Source organism: Pteropus vampyrus, unplaced genomic scaffold (genome assembly GCF_000151845.1).
Source record: "Pteropus vampyrus isolate Shadow unplaced genomic scaffold, Pvam_2.0 Scaffold81, whole genome shotgun sequence".
Classification (NCBI taxonomy): domain Eukaryota; kingdom Metazoa; phylum Chordata; class Mammalia; order Chiroptera; family Pteropodidae; genus Pteropus; species Pteropus vampyrus.
In genome coordinates this window covers 8672121-8691225 of record NW_011888862.1, presented here as the reverse complement: position 1 = coordinate 8691225, position 19105 = coordinate 8672121, and positions in this window count along the sequence as shown.

Genomic DNA, 19105 nt, shown 5'->3' with positions numbered 1-19105 from the left:
TTGTTTATCCTTCTGATGAATTGACCTTATTTTAGAATAATCATTTTTATTTCTGCTAATGATCCATATTTTGAAGTTCATTCTGTCAGATATTTGTTAGCTATATCAGTTTTCTGATGCTTACAGCTTGCATAACATCTGTTTTCTCATGTTTTTATTTGCAGCCTATCTTTGTATGTAAAATCTGTTTCTTTAGAGTGCCTATAGTTGAGCCTTCCTTTTTAATGCAGTCTATAATTCTCTGCCTTCTATTTGGAGTATTAGATTAATTTACATTTAATGTAATTATTGATAAGATTTGGTTTAAGCCTACCATCTTGTCATTTGTTTTCTAATTGTCCTATCTCCTTTTTGTTCTTCTGTTCCTCTCTTCTTGACTTTTTTTTGGATTAAAAATATATTATTACATTTTAATTCCTGTATAAAACCTCTTTGCATTTTTAGTGCTGGTTTTAGAGCAAGTTTCTCAACCTCAGCATTATTGACATTTTGGGTTAAATAATTATCTATTGTGGAGGCTATTCTGTGCATTGCAGGATGTTTAGCAGCAGTCTTGGCCTGTACTTACTATGTACCATTAGCATCTCCCTCCAGTTTTGACAACCAACATGTCTTCATACATTATCCAATGTCTCCTGGGAGGTAAAATTATCCTTGGATGAGAACCATTGATCTAGGAATATAATATGCACACTTAACTTATCATAATATACTTAAAATAATATTGTAGCTCTTAACATAAAATGTAAGAATCTTTCAACAGCAAGACTCCATCTTCCCCATCTTTATATTGTCATGTATTTTATATTTACATAAATATAATAAAACCTATAATATGATTATTATTTTTGCCTTAAAGATTCAGTTGTATTTCTAAGAAATATAGAGTAGAAAAATATGGACTTTGATGTTTACCCATTTATTTATCACTTTTGTAAGTTTTTATAAACCTAAGTTTTGTCTGATGTCATTTCACTTCATCTTAAAGAACTTTCTTTGATATTTCCGTAAGTGCAGGTCTGATAGCAACAAGTTCTCTCATCCTTTTCTAATCTGAAAATATCTTGATTTTACCCTCTCTTTTGAAGGATGCTTTAACTGGATGTTAAATTCTGTTTTCTTTTACTTTTTCTTTCATCAAAAATGTCATAACATTGAATTATGGCCTCCATTGTTTCTGATGAGAAAGCCATTGACTATAATGTGCACAGTTACAGGTCTTTTTGTATTTATCCTGTTTGGAGTTCACTGAGATTCTTGGATCAGGAAGTTTATTGTTTTTCAACAAATTTGGGAAAATTTCTGCCATTTTCTCTTCAAATTTTTTTTTATGCCTCATTCTTTCTTCTCTGTGTCTCCAGTCCCCACCAAGTTAAACCATTTGATGTTGCTCCACATGCCACTAAAGCTCATTTGAATTATTTTAATCTTCTTTTCCCTTTCTTTCAGATGGGAAATTTCTATCAATCTGGTTTCAACAATTCTTTCTTCTGCAGTATCTACTTTGCTGTTATCCAGTGATTTTTTTTTCATGTCAGGTATTGTACTTTTCAGTTATAAAATATTTGGTTCACTTTTATAATTTCTATTTATCTGCTGAGACTTCCCATCTATTATGACTGTCTTTTCTTTTAAAAAAAAAACATATTTATAACAGCTGCTTTAAATTCCTTTTCTGCTGATTCCAACAGTTATACTTTCTCATAATATGTTTCTATTGACTATTATTTTTCTACTTCTGTGAATATGGGATGCATTTTTCTGCCCTTTTGCATGCCTAGGAAGTTTTTGTATCCTGAAGATTGTAAATGATAAGTTGTATACAGTCAAGATCATGTCGTATTTTAAAGGCATTGAGTTTTGTTCTGAAAATCTCTTTAATTACTGAATCTTTAGGTCCTGTTGGGCTTCATTTTATTCTTTAACTTCCTGTCCTTTACCCTAGGACATGGTCCTTACTCCTGAGATGTTTCTCAACTGAATGCCTAAATTGCTCAGTGGGATTTCTCTTCTGTTGCTAGGCCAGAATACCAATATATTTTAGCATCATCATGGTATGACTTTGCATAATCCCTTGTATGTCCATTTAGCAATCAACCCCATAACATATAATCTTTGATAAGCCTAGCAGAATCAAGCCCTGCTTGTGTTGTTGCAGCCCAGCTCTTAGCCTAGGATCATTGAAACTTCTGATGTCACTCCTTTCCACAGCTCCTTTTTTTTTTTTTTTTTTTTTTTTTTTTTGGTATTCAGTCTCACAAATTCCAGACTCTCCAGCAGTCCAGAACTCCAATTTCTGGCTCTTCAAGGCAGATGCTCTGCTTGGGTTCCACCTCCAAGTGTGAGGCATAAGAGTATTCATAGGCAAAAAGCTGGGATGACTGTGGGGTTCACTTTGTGTATTTTCTTTCTCTCAAGGATTATAGTACTGAACTGCTTATTATTCATTGCCTGAAAACAGTTGCCACATATATTTTGTCCAAATTTATTCATTGTTGACAAGAAAGTAAAGCAAGGGTCAGTTACTTTGTAATGGCCTGAAATGGAAGTTTTATAGTTTTTACTGTTTAATTAAAATTGAAGACATATCATTTCTCTCTTAACATTAGTAACTGAACTAGAAATATTGTATTGGGGGGAAATGGAGGATGGACTAATTTTGAAATTATGTTGACAATACTGGTTTAAAGGATAAAATTAATTCTAAATCTGAAGGTTCTAGTTCCAAATTTGTGGTTACTTGGAATTTAATAGCCAAGACATAGTTTTTTCAGAGAGCGATCTTCTAGTCTATCTCATGCCTCTCCTCCTTACCTATCATTATTTATGCCTTACAACTACCAGTGGTTCTTCGAGGCTCTCTGAATAAATGCAAACATCAGGTCATTGCATTCAGCCTGCCTCCATAGAATTGCCTCACTAGCTGGCTGTTCTTTGCTACAATGAAGACTTCTTTCTTCCCACTCCTGGCCTCTACTTCTCCCCTTTATCTGAACTTCTGTGTGGTTTATCAAAATATAAAGCAAGGTCTTTCTTATTTGTGTCTACCATGTTATATTTGAAGGCCTACCTTGTCTAGAAAGTTTTTTTCCTGAACAATTCTATTTCCCAAGAAGTCTATTTATGTCCTTTCCACTTAGCCTCCGTTGCTGAAAAGTCTGAGACACAAAGACACAAATAATAAAGATTTTTATTACATTCAATTCACCTCCTAGATGTACTGGGATTCTATTCTGTCAGGCCTAACTCTTTTACACTTTTTACAAGTCCCACGCACCTCCCCCATAGCTGTTTCCTTTGGGGTGCCTGTCTCAGGAGGCACTCTAGGCTATTTCCCTGGGTAATGTTGTTAAGGTGTGTTACAAGTTTAAGTCACTTTCGTTTTTGCAGCCTCTTCTATTGAGGAAATGAAAGAATGCACAGTTTAATGGTGAGGAAACTTTCAGCAATGGCCCTTATCAGGAAGAAACCAGGGGTATCCCTGAGCAGCAAATGACTGAGCATTGTGAGTTACATCAGTTCTTTAGACATTCCCAAGAGTCTTTACAGGAACTACAACATGGCAATTATTGCCTGCTGTGGAGTTTTTCTTTTCTTTTCTTTTTTTGTGTGAATACAGATCTTTTAATCTTACTGAAAAAAGCTACATACATTTTGATCTTTTCTGTTGACAGCAGATTTTAATATTATTGTTCCTTTTTCTCTGTTAAGTAATGTTACCAAGAAATATCCAGACTAACATATATGATTCCTTGAAAAAGCTTAAGTATTTTTTGTTGAATTAAATGATTTATTTTTGAATTACAGTTGGCATATGATATCATATTAGTTTCAAGTGTACAACAGTGATAAGACAATTACATTACTTACAAAGTGATGACTGGTAAATCTAGTAGCCATCTGACCCCATATATAGTTATTACAATATTATTGACTATATTTCTTATGCTATATACTTTACAACCCCCTAACAATTTTATAACTATCAATTTGTACTTCATAATCTGTTCCCCTTTTTAACTCACCTCCCAACCCCTCCCATCTGATAACCATCAAATTGTTCTCTGTATCTATGAATTTGTTTCTGTTTTGTTTGTTTATTTTGTTCTTTAGATTCTACATGTAAGTGAAATCATATAGCATTTGTCTTTCTCTGTCTGACTTACTCCACCCAGTACAATACCCTTTAGGTCCATCCATGTTGTTGCAGTTGGCAAGATTTCATTCTTTTTTTTATGGCTCAGTAATATTCCATTGTATATATGTACTACCTCTTCTCTATACATTTACCTGTTGATGGGCACCCAGGTTGCTTCATATCTTGACTATCGTAAATAATGCTGAAATGAATGCTGCTGGATTCACATGTCCCTTTGAAGTACTGTGTGGGGTTTCTTTGGATAAATACCCAGAAGTGAGATAGCTGAGTCCTTCTTTGACTCTTGTTATAGGCTTTGTTTTAAAGTCTATTTTGTCTGATAAGTATTGCTACTTCAGCTTTTTTGTTTGTTTCCATTTTCATGAAACACGTTTTTCCATTCCTTTACTTTCAGTCTGTGTGTGTCTTTTGATCTGAAGTGAGTCTCTTGTAGGCAGCATATGTAAGGGTCTCGTATTCTTATCCATTCAGCTATCATATGTCTTTTGATTGGAGCATTTAATTCATTTACATTTAAAGTAATGGTTGATAGATATGTAGTTATTGCCATTTTAGTATTCATATTTTTATCTTTTTTTTTCTTCTTCTTCTTAAAGAAGTCTCTCTAATATTTCCTGTAATATTGGCTTAGTGATGATGAAATCCTTTAGCTTTTTCTTGTCTGAGAAGCTCTTTATCTATCCTTCGATTCTAAATGATAGCTTTGCTGGGTAGAGTAATCTTGGTTTGTAGGTCCTTGTTTTTTTTTTTATCATTTTGAATATTTCCTGCCAATCCCTTCTGGCCTGCAAAATTCCTGTTGAGAAATCAGCTGACAGTCTTATGGAAGCTCCCTTTTAGGTAACTGCTTTTCTCTTACTGCTTTTAAAATTCTCTGTCTTTAACCTTTGGCATTTTAATTATGATGGGTCTTGGTGTGATCCTCTTTGGGTTCATCTTGATTGAGACTCTGCTTTTCCTGAGCTTGTATGTCTATTTCCTTCACCAGGATAGGGAAGTTTTCATTCATTTCTTGAAATAGATTTTCATTCCTTGCTCTCTCTCTTGTACTTCTGTTACCCCTTTAATGCAATTGTTGGTATACTTGATGTTGTCCCAGAGGCCCCTTAAACTACCTTCATTTTTTGGATTCTTTTTTCTTGTTGCTATTCTTATTGGGTATTTTTGGCTACCTTATCTTCTAAATCACTGATTCAACCCTCTCCTTCATCTAATCTACTGTTGATCCCTCCTAGGATATTCCTCACTTCAGTTATTGCATTCTTCATTTCTGACTGGGTTTTTTTTATGTTTTCTATCTCCATATTTATGTTTTTTATCTCTTTGTTAAAGTCCTCACTGAGTTCACCTACTCTTCTAAGTTATTGAGCATCTTTACAACTAGTGTTTTGAACTCTCCATCTGATAGATTGTTTGTCTCACTTTTGTTTAGTTCTTTTTCTGGAGCTTTGTTCTGTTCTGTCATTTGGGACACATTTCTTTATTTTCTTATTTTGACTGCCTCTTTGTGTTTCTTTCTCTGTAGTAGGTAGGTCTGCTATGTCTCCCGGTCTTAGTAGAGTGGCCTTATGTAGTAGGTGTCCTGCGGGGCACAGTAGTGCAGTCTTCCTGGTCTCCTGAGTTAGGTGCTCCAGGTTTGTTCCTTGTATGGGGTATGTGTACCCTTCTGTTATAGTTTAGACTTGGTTGCTGTTTGCATGTCAATGGGAGGGATTGACCCTCTGACTGACTTGTGAGGACTGGCCAGTCATTATAGTGGAGGAACTGTCATGCAGAGGATGACCATGTGGAGCAGAATTTGCTTTTAACAGGGCTCTGGTGCCTGCCCAGTCTGCCCTTTGGGGCGTGTCATACTCGGATGTGACCCTGGATGGTGCTCTGGCTGAGACCAAAGCCAGCCACCACGTGGGCAGGCCAGGGCCTCCTGGAAGGGGCCCCGCCACAGGCCAAGTTCAGCCGCAGCCTGTGCCCTGCCTTATGCCACCTGGCATGAGCCACCAAGCAATCTGCAGGTGGCTGTCTCTCATGCTAGGCTTGGATGTGTCTCAAGAGGCCAACTCACAAACCAAGGCCGGCTGGTGCTAGTGCCGGGCTTGATTCTGCTCAGCAAGGGCTACGGGGCATGCTGAGGCCAGCTGCTGCTCGTTTGGTTTTGTGAACCTTTGAGAGATTTTAGGAAAGTCTGCAGTAGGAGCCAAGACAAGCCATTTATATGGAGAAGCCACTGGAAGCAGCTTGGGCGGGCCCGCATTTTGGGAGTGGTGGAGTTTCAGGGAATCACTTGAGCAGTGTTAGCTACAGTGGAGACTCACATATGGCAGCCACCTGCATCTGCACACTGGGAGCAAGGAGGGCTCAACAAAGGAACAATGGCTTCTGCCAGCATATTCTCTCTGAGAGGAAGCTGCCCCTCTTGTCTTCACCCTGAAGCCAGACAACTCAGTTTCTCTTTGTGTGTCCCTGGCGCTTTTCGAGCAGCTGCCCCATCATTGGAGCTCAGACCGAGCATGTCCTCATCGGTAAGTCTGCACACATGCCCTTTAAAAGGAATTTCAGTGACCCTCTGTCTCAGCCACAATCTCCGCTGGTTTTCACAGCCAGAAGTTGTGGGGACTTCTATTCCTGGCACTGGAACCCTGTGTTGGGGAGCCCAGTGTGGAGTTGGGAACCCTTGTTCCTCCAGGGGGACATCTGCAGCTGAGATATTCCTCTTGATTTTTAACTGCCATATGCGTGTGTAGGGCCAGCCAGTTCTGCGTCTCTGCCCCTCTTCCTGTCTCAAGGTGGCCTTTTCTGTGTATTCCCAGTTATACTTCTGTTTAGCTAGACTTCAGGAGACTCCCAATGATAGCTGTTCTGTAGTTTAGTTGTAATTTCGATGTGGTTGTGAGAGGAGGCGAGCACAACATTTATCTATTCCGCCATCTTGACCAGAGAAATATTCCTGTGGAATTTCTTAATCTAAGTATATGCTGGATGTGGGTAGAGAGGTAGCTAACAAAACTCCCTTTTGGCTTTAATGCTTAGGAAACCTCATGCAAATTATGCCCCTAGTTATACCTCAAGAACCCCAGGATTCCTCAAGGTAAAATGGACTTAAAAAATGATCCATATATGTTTAATCTGTGTTTCTGTGTTTTTATACATGTATTTTGAAAATTACATTCTGTCTACTGGATTGCAGTTTCCTTGAGGACAATGATTTGATTTATTTTTTAACTAACAGGTTTCTGTCCTCCCTGTCAATCTACTAGGCCACTGACATAAAGTTATACACCTGAGGCAATGTGACTTTCCCAACTCAGAACTGAATAATTACAATTATTATAAACCATGAGAAAAGCAACACAGTCATTCAAGTTGGCTTTCTAGACCAAAAATGGTTTTTAAAATGAAAATATGGCTTGCAGAGTATATTCTTTAGGACAGCGTTTCTTTACTGCCATTCAATAATTCATCATTATAAAAGACAACCTAAAGTTCTCTGAGAAATATAGACCCCAGGAGGAAAAATGTTGCCAGTGATTAACAGTAAAGTAGAAATAGGTATTCAGGCACAGGGTAGGATTTAACTATTCCCATGCAGGTTTGAATCCCAGGTTCATCTCTTATTAGTTAATTGCAATTAGACATGACAAGAATATCTGGAACCCTTTCATTATCCCATCAGCAAAATGAGGACAATAATATTTAATTTTCAGGTTTGTTTTGAGGATTGAATAAGATGCACCTCAAATATAGTACATAATCTTCAATCAAATTATAAGCTTCTAGTAGAGTGTGTCACCCGCAATTACCTGATTCAGATAGCTGACATTAGAAACTGAACTAGAGGCATTATACTGGGGAAAAGTTGAGAGGATGGTATGATTTTGATATTATGTCAACAAGGCTCGTTTAGTAGATAAAACTAATTCCGAACCTGAAGATTCTAGGAATTAGTTTAAAAATCCATTCATGAGTTCTAGTTTTTAAATTAGGAAAGAGATTAATGAAATAGTTGAATGGATTTAAAAGGTAATTGTGGAAAACCACACTTCTCCAAGGATTATAAAGCTAAATTCTTTTTTTTTTAAATCTGATTTCAAGGTTCAGAGCTCACACTTATCTTCCTTATCAATCAGTGTTAGCAAGAGCAATTTCTCTCTTTTTGCCACCAATAATGGAAATAAATCCAGCAATCATGAAGAGTTATCATTGCAGTGACTTTGCGTGAAATAATTTAGATTTCTGGACTGAAACCAAATGCAAAACATCAAAGAGAGAAGACAAACCTCTGAAGCCTCGATAAAGAACATAGTCAATTTTAAATGTGTTTATAACTATACATTTTATTATTCCACTCAAGGATAGTTGCATTAATACAATCACCTCCAGTGTTCAAAAGATGGAAAATTAACACTCAGAGGCTTCCTTATAAAATAGAATTCTCTCAGTTGAACTAAAACAATTAAAGTTATCTTAACCTCTGTGTATATTAGCATTTCTGAGCTGGAAGGAATATAAACATTTGAAAAATTCTAAACCTGTTGTGAAAATATCAGCTATTCAGTTCTTAAATTTAAAGTTTATATTTTTCAATTTTAGATCTTTTAATTGATTCTTACAACTTTCAGTTTTCTGGTGAAATACTTCATCTTCTTGTGTAATTTATTGAACATATTAACCAGTTATTTTTAAAGTATAGCTAATAACAATTTCTGGATATCTACTGGGTCTGTTTCTATTTCCTGATTTTTCCTTTTTATTTTTAAAATAAATTGTTGTCTTTTATCATGTTGCGTTGCACATTTACTGATTGAACACTGGACATTGTGTTTTTAAAATGGTAGAAGATAATTTGAGGCTTTAGTTGGTGTTATCTCCCTCCAGACATGCTTCTGGCAAGAAGTTAAGATAGGGGCAGATCTTTTTAATTTTGTCTGGGACTGAGCCAGTTTGAAGTTGATTTAAATTTTGTGAGAGCTGGTCAATTATCAGTTCACTCTATTGTGGCAAAATACATGTAACATAAAACTTACTATCAACCATTTTATGTATATGGTTCAGCAATATTAAGTACACTCATATTGTTGTGCAACCAACACTACCTTCCATCTCCAGAACTTTCTTCATCTTACAATAATGAAACTCTATACCCATTAAACAACTCCGCATGACCCCTTCTCCCCAGCTCCTGGCAGCCACCATTCCATTTTTACTTGCGTTTATTTTAAATCTCCCATTTTCACACTTGCCATAGCCTCTGGTAACTTCTATTGTCTGTTACAATGAGCTCAGCTTTTTAAAAACTATTCTACGTATAAGTGAGATCGTGCAATATTTCTCTTTCTGTGTCTGCCTTATCTCACTTAGCATAATATCCCAATTACACTAAATTCATGAATATTGTCACAAATGGCAAGGTGTATGAGTGTGTATGTCACATTTTCTTTATCCATTCATCCACTGAGAGACATTTAGGTTGTTTTCATATCTTGGCTATTATAAATAATGCTGTAGTGAACACGGGAGTGCAAATAGCAGATATCTCTTCAAGGCACTGATTTTAGTTCCTTTGGACACATTCTCACCAACACTTGTTATCTTTGACTTTTTAATATTATCCATGAGGTGATATCTCGTGGTTTTAATTTTCATTTCCCTGTTAATTAATGATGTTCATCATCTTTTCATGTACCTATTAGCCATTTGTATGTCTTTGGAAAAATGTCTATCCAGGTCCTCTGCCTATTTTGTAATTGGATTTTTTTATATTGATTTGTATATTATAAATATACAAATCAAGTTTCTTATATATAATGGATATTAGCCCCTTACCAGAAAGACAATATGGAAATATTTTTTCCCATTCTGTAGGTTGCCTTTAATTTGTTAATTGTTTCTTTTGTTGTGCAGAAGCTTTTTAGTTTGATGTAGTCCCACTTATTTTTGCTTTTGTCGCTTGTGCTTTTGATGTCATATCCAAACATCTTGACCAAGACCATGTCAAGGAGCTTTACCCTGTTTTTTTTCTGGAAGTTTTATTGTTTCGGGTCTTACATTTAAGTCTTTAATCTATTTCAAGTTAATTTTTGTGAGTGTTATAAAATATGAGTCCAATTTCATTCTTCTACATATGATTATCCAATTTTCCTAACCCTTTATTGAAGAGACAATTTTTTTCTCATTGAGTATTCTTGGCTCCTGTGTCAAATATAAGTTGACTATATGTGTGAGTTCATTTCTAGGCTCTTGATTGTGTTCCATTCGTATATGTGTTTTTGTGCTGTACCATACTCATTTGATTACTATACTTTGTAATATAGTTTGAAATAAAGATGTGGAGCCTTCACCTCTTCTCTTCTTTTTCAAGATTACTTTAGCTATTTGGGGTTGTTTGTGGTTCCGTATGAATTTTAGGATGGTTCTTTTCTATTTCTGTGGAAAATGCCATTGGAATTTTGGTAGAGATTGCCTTGAATCCCTAGATTGCTTTGGGTAGTATGGCTATTTTAACAAAGTTAATTCTAAGTCATGAACACAGGATGTTCTTTACTTATTTGTGTCTTCAATTTCTTTCTTCAGTGTTTTATCGTTTTCAATGTACAAATCTTTCACCTCCTGGGTTAAATTTATTTCTGTTTTAATTTTATTTTATTTTGATGCTGTTTAAAATGGGATTGTTTTCTTTATTTTTTAGATAGCTCATTGTTAGTGTATAGAAATCCAACTGATTTTTGTATGTTGATTTTGTATCCTGCAACTTTACTGAATTTGTTTGTCAGTTCTAAACGTTTTTTTCGGTGCAATCTTTAGGGTTTTCTATATATAAGATCATGTCATTCCAAAAAAACAGATAATCTTATTTTTCCTTTCCAATTTGCATGCCTTTTATTTCTTTTTAATGTTTAATTGTTCTATAGGATTTACAGTACTATATTCCAGTACCTATGTAGAAATGGTGAGAGTGGGCACCCTTGTTGTCTTGTTCCTGATCTTAGAAACTTTTTGCCACTGAGTGTGACAACAGCTGTGGGTTTGTCATATATGACCTTTTTTATGTTGCTCTATATTCTATACCTAATTCACTGAGGATTTTTATTTTGAAAGGATGTTGAATTTTGTCAAATGCTTTTTCTGTATCTGTTGAGATGATTATATGATCTTTATTCTTCCTTTTGTTAATGTGGTGTATCACATTGATTGATTTGTATATGTTGAACCATCCTTGCTTTCCAGGGATAAATCTCACTTGATCATGGTGTATGATCCCTTTAATGTGCTGTTGAATTTGATTTGCTAATAGTTTGTTGAGGAATTTTGCATCTATGTTTATCAGGAATGTTGGCCTATAGTTTTCTTTCCTTGTAGTATCCATGTTTGGCTTTGCTATCAAGGTAATCCTGGCCTTGTAAAATGAGTTTGGAAGAGTTCTCTCCTCTTCAATTTTGGGAAGAGTTTGAGAAAGATTTGTATTGATTCTTCTTTAAATATTTGGTATCTTTCACCAGTGAAGCCATCTGGTCCTGGACTCTGTTGGGAGAATTTTGATTACTGATTCAGTCTCCTTTCTTGTTATTGGTATGTTCAGATTTTGTATTTTTTTTTTTATGATTCAGCCTTGATAGGTCTAGGAATTTATTCATTTCTTCTAGGTTATCCAATTAGTTGACATATAATTGTTCATAGTAGTCTTTTATGAAACTTTGTATTTCTGTAGTATCAGTTGTAATGTCTCCTCTTCATTTTATAATTTTATTTATTTGAGTCTTCTCTCTTTTTTCCTTAGTCTAGCTAAGGGTTTGTCAAATTTTATCTTATTAAAAATACAACTCTTACTTTTGATATTTTCTATTATTCTAGTCTCCATTTCATTTATTTCATCTTTGATTATTGTTACTTCCTTCCTTCTGCTAACTTTGGGTTTAGTTTGTTCTAGTTTCTTGAGGTATAAAGTTAGATTGTTTATTTGAGATTCTTTTTTTAACTTTTTTAAAATTGAAGTATGATTGGCTTACAATATTATATTAGTTTCAGGTGTACAACATAGTGATTTATTATTTATGTACATTAAGGAGTGATCATCACAATAAATCTAGTTACCTTCTGTCACCATACATAATTATTACAGTATTATTGACTATATTCTCTATGCTGTTCTTTACTTCCCTGAGACTTATTTTCTAACTCAAAATTCATACCCCTTAATCCCCTTCACCTCTTTTGTCCAATTCCCCACACTCTGTTCCTCTGGCAACCACCAGTTTGTTCTCTATGTTTATGAGTCTGTTTCTGTTTTGTTTGTTTTGCTTTTCATATTCCACATATAAGTACAATCAGATGATATTTGTTTTTGTTTGACCTATTTCACTGAGTATAATACCCCACAGGTCTACCCATGTTGTTGCAAATGGCAAGATTTTTTTCATGGCTGAGTAATATTCCATCTTCTTTATTCATTCATCTATCAATGTACACTTAGGTTGCTTCCATTTCTTAGTTTTTGTAAATAGTGCTACAATGAACATAGATGTGTATGTGTATTTTTAAATTGGTGTTTTCTTTGGATAAATACCCAAGAGTGGAATAGGTGGTTGTATGGTAGTTCTATTTTTAATTTTTTGAGGAAACTTTATACTGTTTTCCATAGTGGCTGCACCAGTTTACATTCTCACTAACAATATATGAGGGTTCCTTTTCTCCACATCATCACCATAACTTGTTATTTTTTGTCTTTTTGATTAATAGCCTTTCTGACAGGTGTGAGGTGGTATCTCATTGTTTCGATTTGCATTTCCCTGCTGATTGGAGACCCACTTTTTTCTTAATGTATGTATTTAGCACTATAAAAAATCATTTTTAGCACTGTTTTTGCTGTATCCATAATTTTTGATATGTTGAATTTCTATTTTTATCTTAATATGTGTATGTGGTTTTTTTTTTATTTTCCTTTTGTATTTCTTCTTTGATCTATTGGTTGTTCAGGAGTGTGGAGTTTAAATTTTATTCATTCATTCCACATATTTGTGAATTTTCCAGTTCTCCTCCTGTTATTGATTTCCAGTTTCATACCATTATAGTTGAAAGATGCTTTATATAATTTCAATCTTAAATTTGTTAAGAATTGTTTTGTGGCCTAACATATGATTTATCCTAGATAACGTGTATTCTGCCATTTGGTGGAATGCTTTATATGTCTGTTAGGTACATTTATAGTTCTAAAGTATAGTTCAAGTCCAATATTTCCTTATTAATTTTATGTCTGGACGACCTATCCATTTTTGAAAGCGGGTTATTAAAGTTCCCTACTATTGTATTGCTGTCTAGTTGTTCCTTCAGATGTTTTTTTATTTGCTTTATATATTTAGATACTCTAATGTTGGGTGCATAAATGATTATAATTGCTATATCTTCTTGATGAATTGACCCCTTTATCATTATATAATAACCTTCTTTGTCTCTTATGACAGTTTTTGAATTAAAGTCTATTTTGTCTGATATAAGTATAGCTACTCCTGCTCTCTATTGGTTTCCACTGGCATGGAATATCTTTTTCACTCCTTCGTTTTCAATCTGTGTGTGTCTTTACAGCTGAAGTGAGTTGAGTCTTTACAGCTATGTGTGTCTTTACAGCTGAAGTGAGTTGAGCAGCATATAGTTGAGTCTTATTTTTTTATTCATTCATCCATCCTGTGTCTTTTAAGAATTCAGTTCATTTGTATTTAGTGATTATTGATCAATAATGGCTTACTATTGCCACTTTGTTTTCTGAGCGTTTTGTATAGTCTTTCTTCCTTTCTTCCTCTCTTGCTGTGTTTGTTATCTGACAATTTTATGCTTTTATTCCTTTTGCTTTATCTTTTGTGTATCTACTTTAGGTTTTGATTTATAGTTCATGAGGCTTGCATAAAGCATTTTGAATAGTCTTTTTAAAGCTGATAACAACTTCTATCACATATAACAGCTTTACATTTTACCCCACATACGCATTTTACTTTTCAATGTAGAATTTACATTTTTATATTGTGTATCCATTAACAATTATTGTAGCCATAGTTACTTTTGAACTTTTGTCTTTTAACCTTTATGTTAAAATTATGAATATTTTACACATCACCATTACATTATTAGGGTATTCTGAATTATTTTAGCATTTTATTTTATTTTATTATTAGTTTCAAGTATACTGTACATTACTTAGACATTTATATAATTTATGAAACACTCTCTCAGATTACTCTATCATTCCTCTGGCTCTACACATAGCCATTACATTACATTATGTTGACTCCATTCTCTATGCTGTGCTTCCCATCCCCGTGACCATTATCAATTACTAATTTGTACTTCTTTAACCCTTCACCCTTTTCTCCCAGCTCCTCAGCCCTCCTCCCCTCTGGTTGTCACCAGATTGTCCTCTATATTTGTGCATCTGTTTTTAATTAATTTTTTTCTTTTTAGTTCCTTAGATTCCACATATAAGTGGAATCGTATGGTATTTATCTTTCTCTGTCTGACTTCTTTCACTCAGCATAATAACCCCTAGATCTATCCATGTCATTGCAAATGCTAGGATTTCATTTTTTATGGCTATGTAGTATTCCATTGTATGTATGAACTATAACTTCTTTATCTATTCATCTTTGATAGGCATTTAGGTTGCTTCCATATCTTGGCTATTGTGAATAGCAGTGCTATGAACATAGGGATGAAGAGATCTTTACAAATTGTTTTGGTTTTCTTTGGATAAATACCCAGAAGTGCAATTGCTGGGTCAAAAGGTAGGTTCATTTTTAATTTTTTGAGGAACCCCCAGACCATTTTCCATAGCAGCTATACCAATTTGCAATCCCACCAGCAGTGCATGAAGGTTCTCTTTTCTTCACATCTTCACTTGTTTTTTGATTTATTGATAGCCATTCTGACAGGTGTGAGGAAAGTATTCTGAATTTAACCATATATTTCCCTTTACCCCTGAGTTTTATACTTTAATATGTTTTCATATTGTTATTTAGCTGTGTTTTAACTTGAAGAAATTCTCTTTAGCATTTCTTGTAAGGCTGGTCTAGTAATCATGAACTCCTATAGCTTTCATTTTTCTGAGAACATTTTTTCTCTCCTTCAATCCTGAAGAAGAGCTTTGTTGGGTAAAGTGTTCAAAGTATTCTTGGGTGGCAGTTTTATATTTTTTTAGCATTTCGAATATATCATGCCAAGCCCTCTGGTCTGCAAGGTTTCTGTTGAAAATTTCACTTGTAGTCTTATGGGAATTTCCTTACATGTAACAAATTTCTTTTCTCTTGATACTTTCAATATTCTCTTTGTCTCTAACTTTTAACAATTTGATTATAAACTGTTTTGGTGTGAGTCTCTTTGGATTCATCTTGTTTGGAGTTTTAAGACCTCTGGGATCTGGATGTCTATGTATTTCCCTAGATTTGGGAAGCTTTCTGCCACTATTTCTTTGAATGAAATTTTCGCCCCTTTCTTTCTTTATTCTCATTCTAGGACTCCAGCCATGTATATTTTGTCCTCTTGGTGGAGTTCCATAAATCTCTTAAGCTATCCTCACTTTTTTTCATTCCTTTTTTTTTTCTCCTCTAATTAGATAATTTCCACTGAACTATCTTTGAGTTTGATAATTCTTCGTTTCATTTTATCTAGTCTGTTGTGGAGCCCCTCTATTGAATTTTTCAATGCAATTATTATATTCTTTAAAACTATTATTCCTGTTTATACTTTTTATTCTATCTCTAATTAAAATTGTCACTTCGTTCATGAATTGTTTTCCTGATCTTGGTGAGCATCTTTATGATTGTTATTTTTTTTAATAATTCTTTTATTTTTCAATTACAGTTGATACACAATATTATATTAGTTTCAGACATATAACATGATGATTAGACATTTATATGACTTACAAAGGGATCACCTTGATAAATCTAGTACCCATCTGATATCATACATAATTATTATAACATTATTGACTGTATTTCTTATGCTGTACTTTACATTCCCATGACTATTTTGTAACTAGCAATTTGTATTTCTTAATCCCTTCCTCTTTTTCACCGACCCTCCAACCCCACTCCCATCTGGCAACTATCAAAATGTTCCCTGTATCTATGAGTTTGTTTCTGTTTTGTTTATTTTATTCTTTAGATTCCACATGTAAGTGAAATCATATGACATTTTTCTTTCTCTGTCTGACTTACTCCACTCAAAAAAATACCCTCTAGTGTATATGTATTGCAGATGGTGAGATTTCATTCTTTTTTATGGCTGAGTAATATTTTATTATATATATGTACCACCTCTTTTTCATCTGTTCAACAACTGATGGACACCCAGATTGCCTCCATGTCTTGGCTACTGTAAATAATACTGCAATGAACATATGAATTCACATGTCTCTTCAAAGTAATGTGTTGGATTTCTTTGGATAAATACCCAGAAGTGAGATAACTGGGTCCTTCTTTGACTCTTGTTATAGCCTTCGTTTTAAAGTCTATTTTGTCTCGTGTAAGTTTTACTACTTCAGCTTTTTTTTTTTTCTTGGTTTCCAGTTTCATGAAATATCTCTTTCCATTCCTTTACTTTCATTCTGTGTCTTTTGATCTGAAGTGAATCTTTTGTAGGTAGCATAGGTAAGGGTCTTATTTTCTTATCCATTCAGCTACTGTATGTCTTTTGATTGGAGCATTTAATCCATTTACATTGAAAGTAATTGTTGATAGATGTGTAGTTATTGCCATTTTATTATTCATATTTTTATCTTTTTTTCTTCTTTTTAAGGAGTTCCCTTAACATGTAATACTGGTTTGGTGGTGATGAACTCTTTTAGCTTTTTCTTGTCTAGGAAGCTCTTTATCTGTCCTTTCATTCTCAATGATAGCTTTTAAAATAAATGAATGGGACTACATCAAACTAAAAAGCTTCTGCTCAGCAAAAGAAACCATCAGCAAGATAGACAACCATCCGAATGGGAAAATATATTTCCAAGCAACACCTCTGATAAGAGCCTAAGTTCCAAAATATACAAAGAACTCATATGACTCAATAACAACAACAACAACAAAAACGATCCAATCAAAAATGGGCAGAGGACCTGAACAGACACTTCTCCCAAGAATACATACAAATGGCCAACAAATATATGAAAAGATGCTCAGCATCACTAGCTATTAGGGAAATGCAAATCAAAACCACAATGAGATACCATCTCACACCTGTTAAAATGGCTATAATCAACAGGACAAGTAATAACAAATATTGGAGAGGATGTGGAGAAATATAAACCCTCATATACTGCTGGTAGGACTGCAAATTGGTACAGCCACTATGGAAAACAGTATGGAGGTTCCTCAAAAAACTAAGAATTGATCTACCATATGATCCAGCAATCCTACTACTGGCTATTAACGCCAAAGACTTGAAAATATATCCGAAAAGATATTTGCACACCGATGTTCATAGCAGCATTATTCACAGTGGCCAGGACAAGGAAGCAACCGAACTATCCTATGATAGATGATTGGCTAAAGAAGCTGTTGTACACATATAAAATGTGATATCACTCAGCCATAAGGAGACGTGAAATACTGCCCTTTGCAACAACATGGATGGACCTTGAAATAATCATACTAAGTTGAATCAGCCAGACAGAAAAGGTTGACAATCACATGATATCACTTATATGTGGGATATAAACTTAAAAGCAACAAATAAACAGGACAAACAAACAGAAACTCATGGACTGTCACTCACACTTGGTTTGGAGGTGCCTCAAGAACCCAAGCCATGAACTGAGGCAGACTGTCACTAGTGCCGGGCTTGGGGCTGTTTAGCAGGAGGTACATGGCAAATTTAGGCCAGATAATGCTTGTTTGGGTTTTGTGAACCTTTGAGAGATTTTAGGAAAGTCCACAGCATGAGGCAAAACAGGCCATTTGTATGGAAAAGTCACTGGGAGCAGCTTAAGTGGGGTCTCAGGGAACCTCTTGGGCAGGGCAAACTGTGGTAGCCAGGTTGGTGGACACTGAGATATGGGGGCTGCCTGCATCGGCAAGTAGGGATGTGGTAGGTCTCAATAAAGAAGCAATGGCTCCTGCCAGCACTTCTGCCTGAAAGCTGCCCCTCCAACCCTCGCCCTTAAACCAGACAACTCAGTTTCTCCTCATATGTCCCTGGCACCTTTCAAGCTGCTGCAGCAGCACTGGAACTCAGAGCAAGTGAGTCCATCAGCACGGGCCCCTTAAGAGGAATGTTTGTGATTTTAGCCACCCTCAGTCTAACTCAGCCACAATCCTCACTGATTTTCACTGGTAGAAGTTGTGGAGACTTATCTTCCTGGAACTGGAACCCTTGGCTGGGGAGCTTGGTTTGGAGCCAGGACCCCTTGCTCTTCTAGGGGGAATTCTGCAGCCAAGATATCCCTCCTAATTCTCAACTGCCACTCGTGGGTGTAGGACCAGTCTGTTCTACATCGACACCCCTCCTACCAATATGGTGGTGGCCTCTTCTGTGTGTCCTCAGCTGTAGGACTCCTGTTCAGCTAGACTTCGGGTGACTCCCAATGATGGCCATTCTGTAGTTTAGTTGTAATTTTGATGTGGTTGTGAGAAGAGGCAAACACGGCATTTATATACTCCGCTATCTTGACCAGAAGCCCTATGATTATTATTTTGAATTCTCTGTTGCGTGAATTACTTAACTCTGTTTTATTATGGTTAGTGTCTGGAGATTTAGCTTGTTCTTTTGTTTGGAACATATTCCATTGTTTCTTCATTTTCCTTGATGCTCTGTGTTGGTTTCTGCACATTAAACAGAAAAGGCACCTCTCTCAGTCTTGACAGACTGGCCTCATAGAGGAGATGAACCTTGCCAATCATATGACCTAAACTCTGGATGCCTGTTAAACTCTCGTGCTTGTCCATACCACTGTCTTTTTTCTTAGTATTCCAC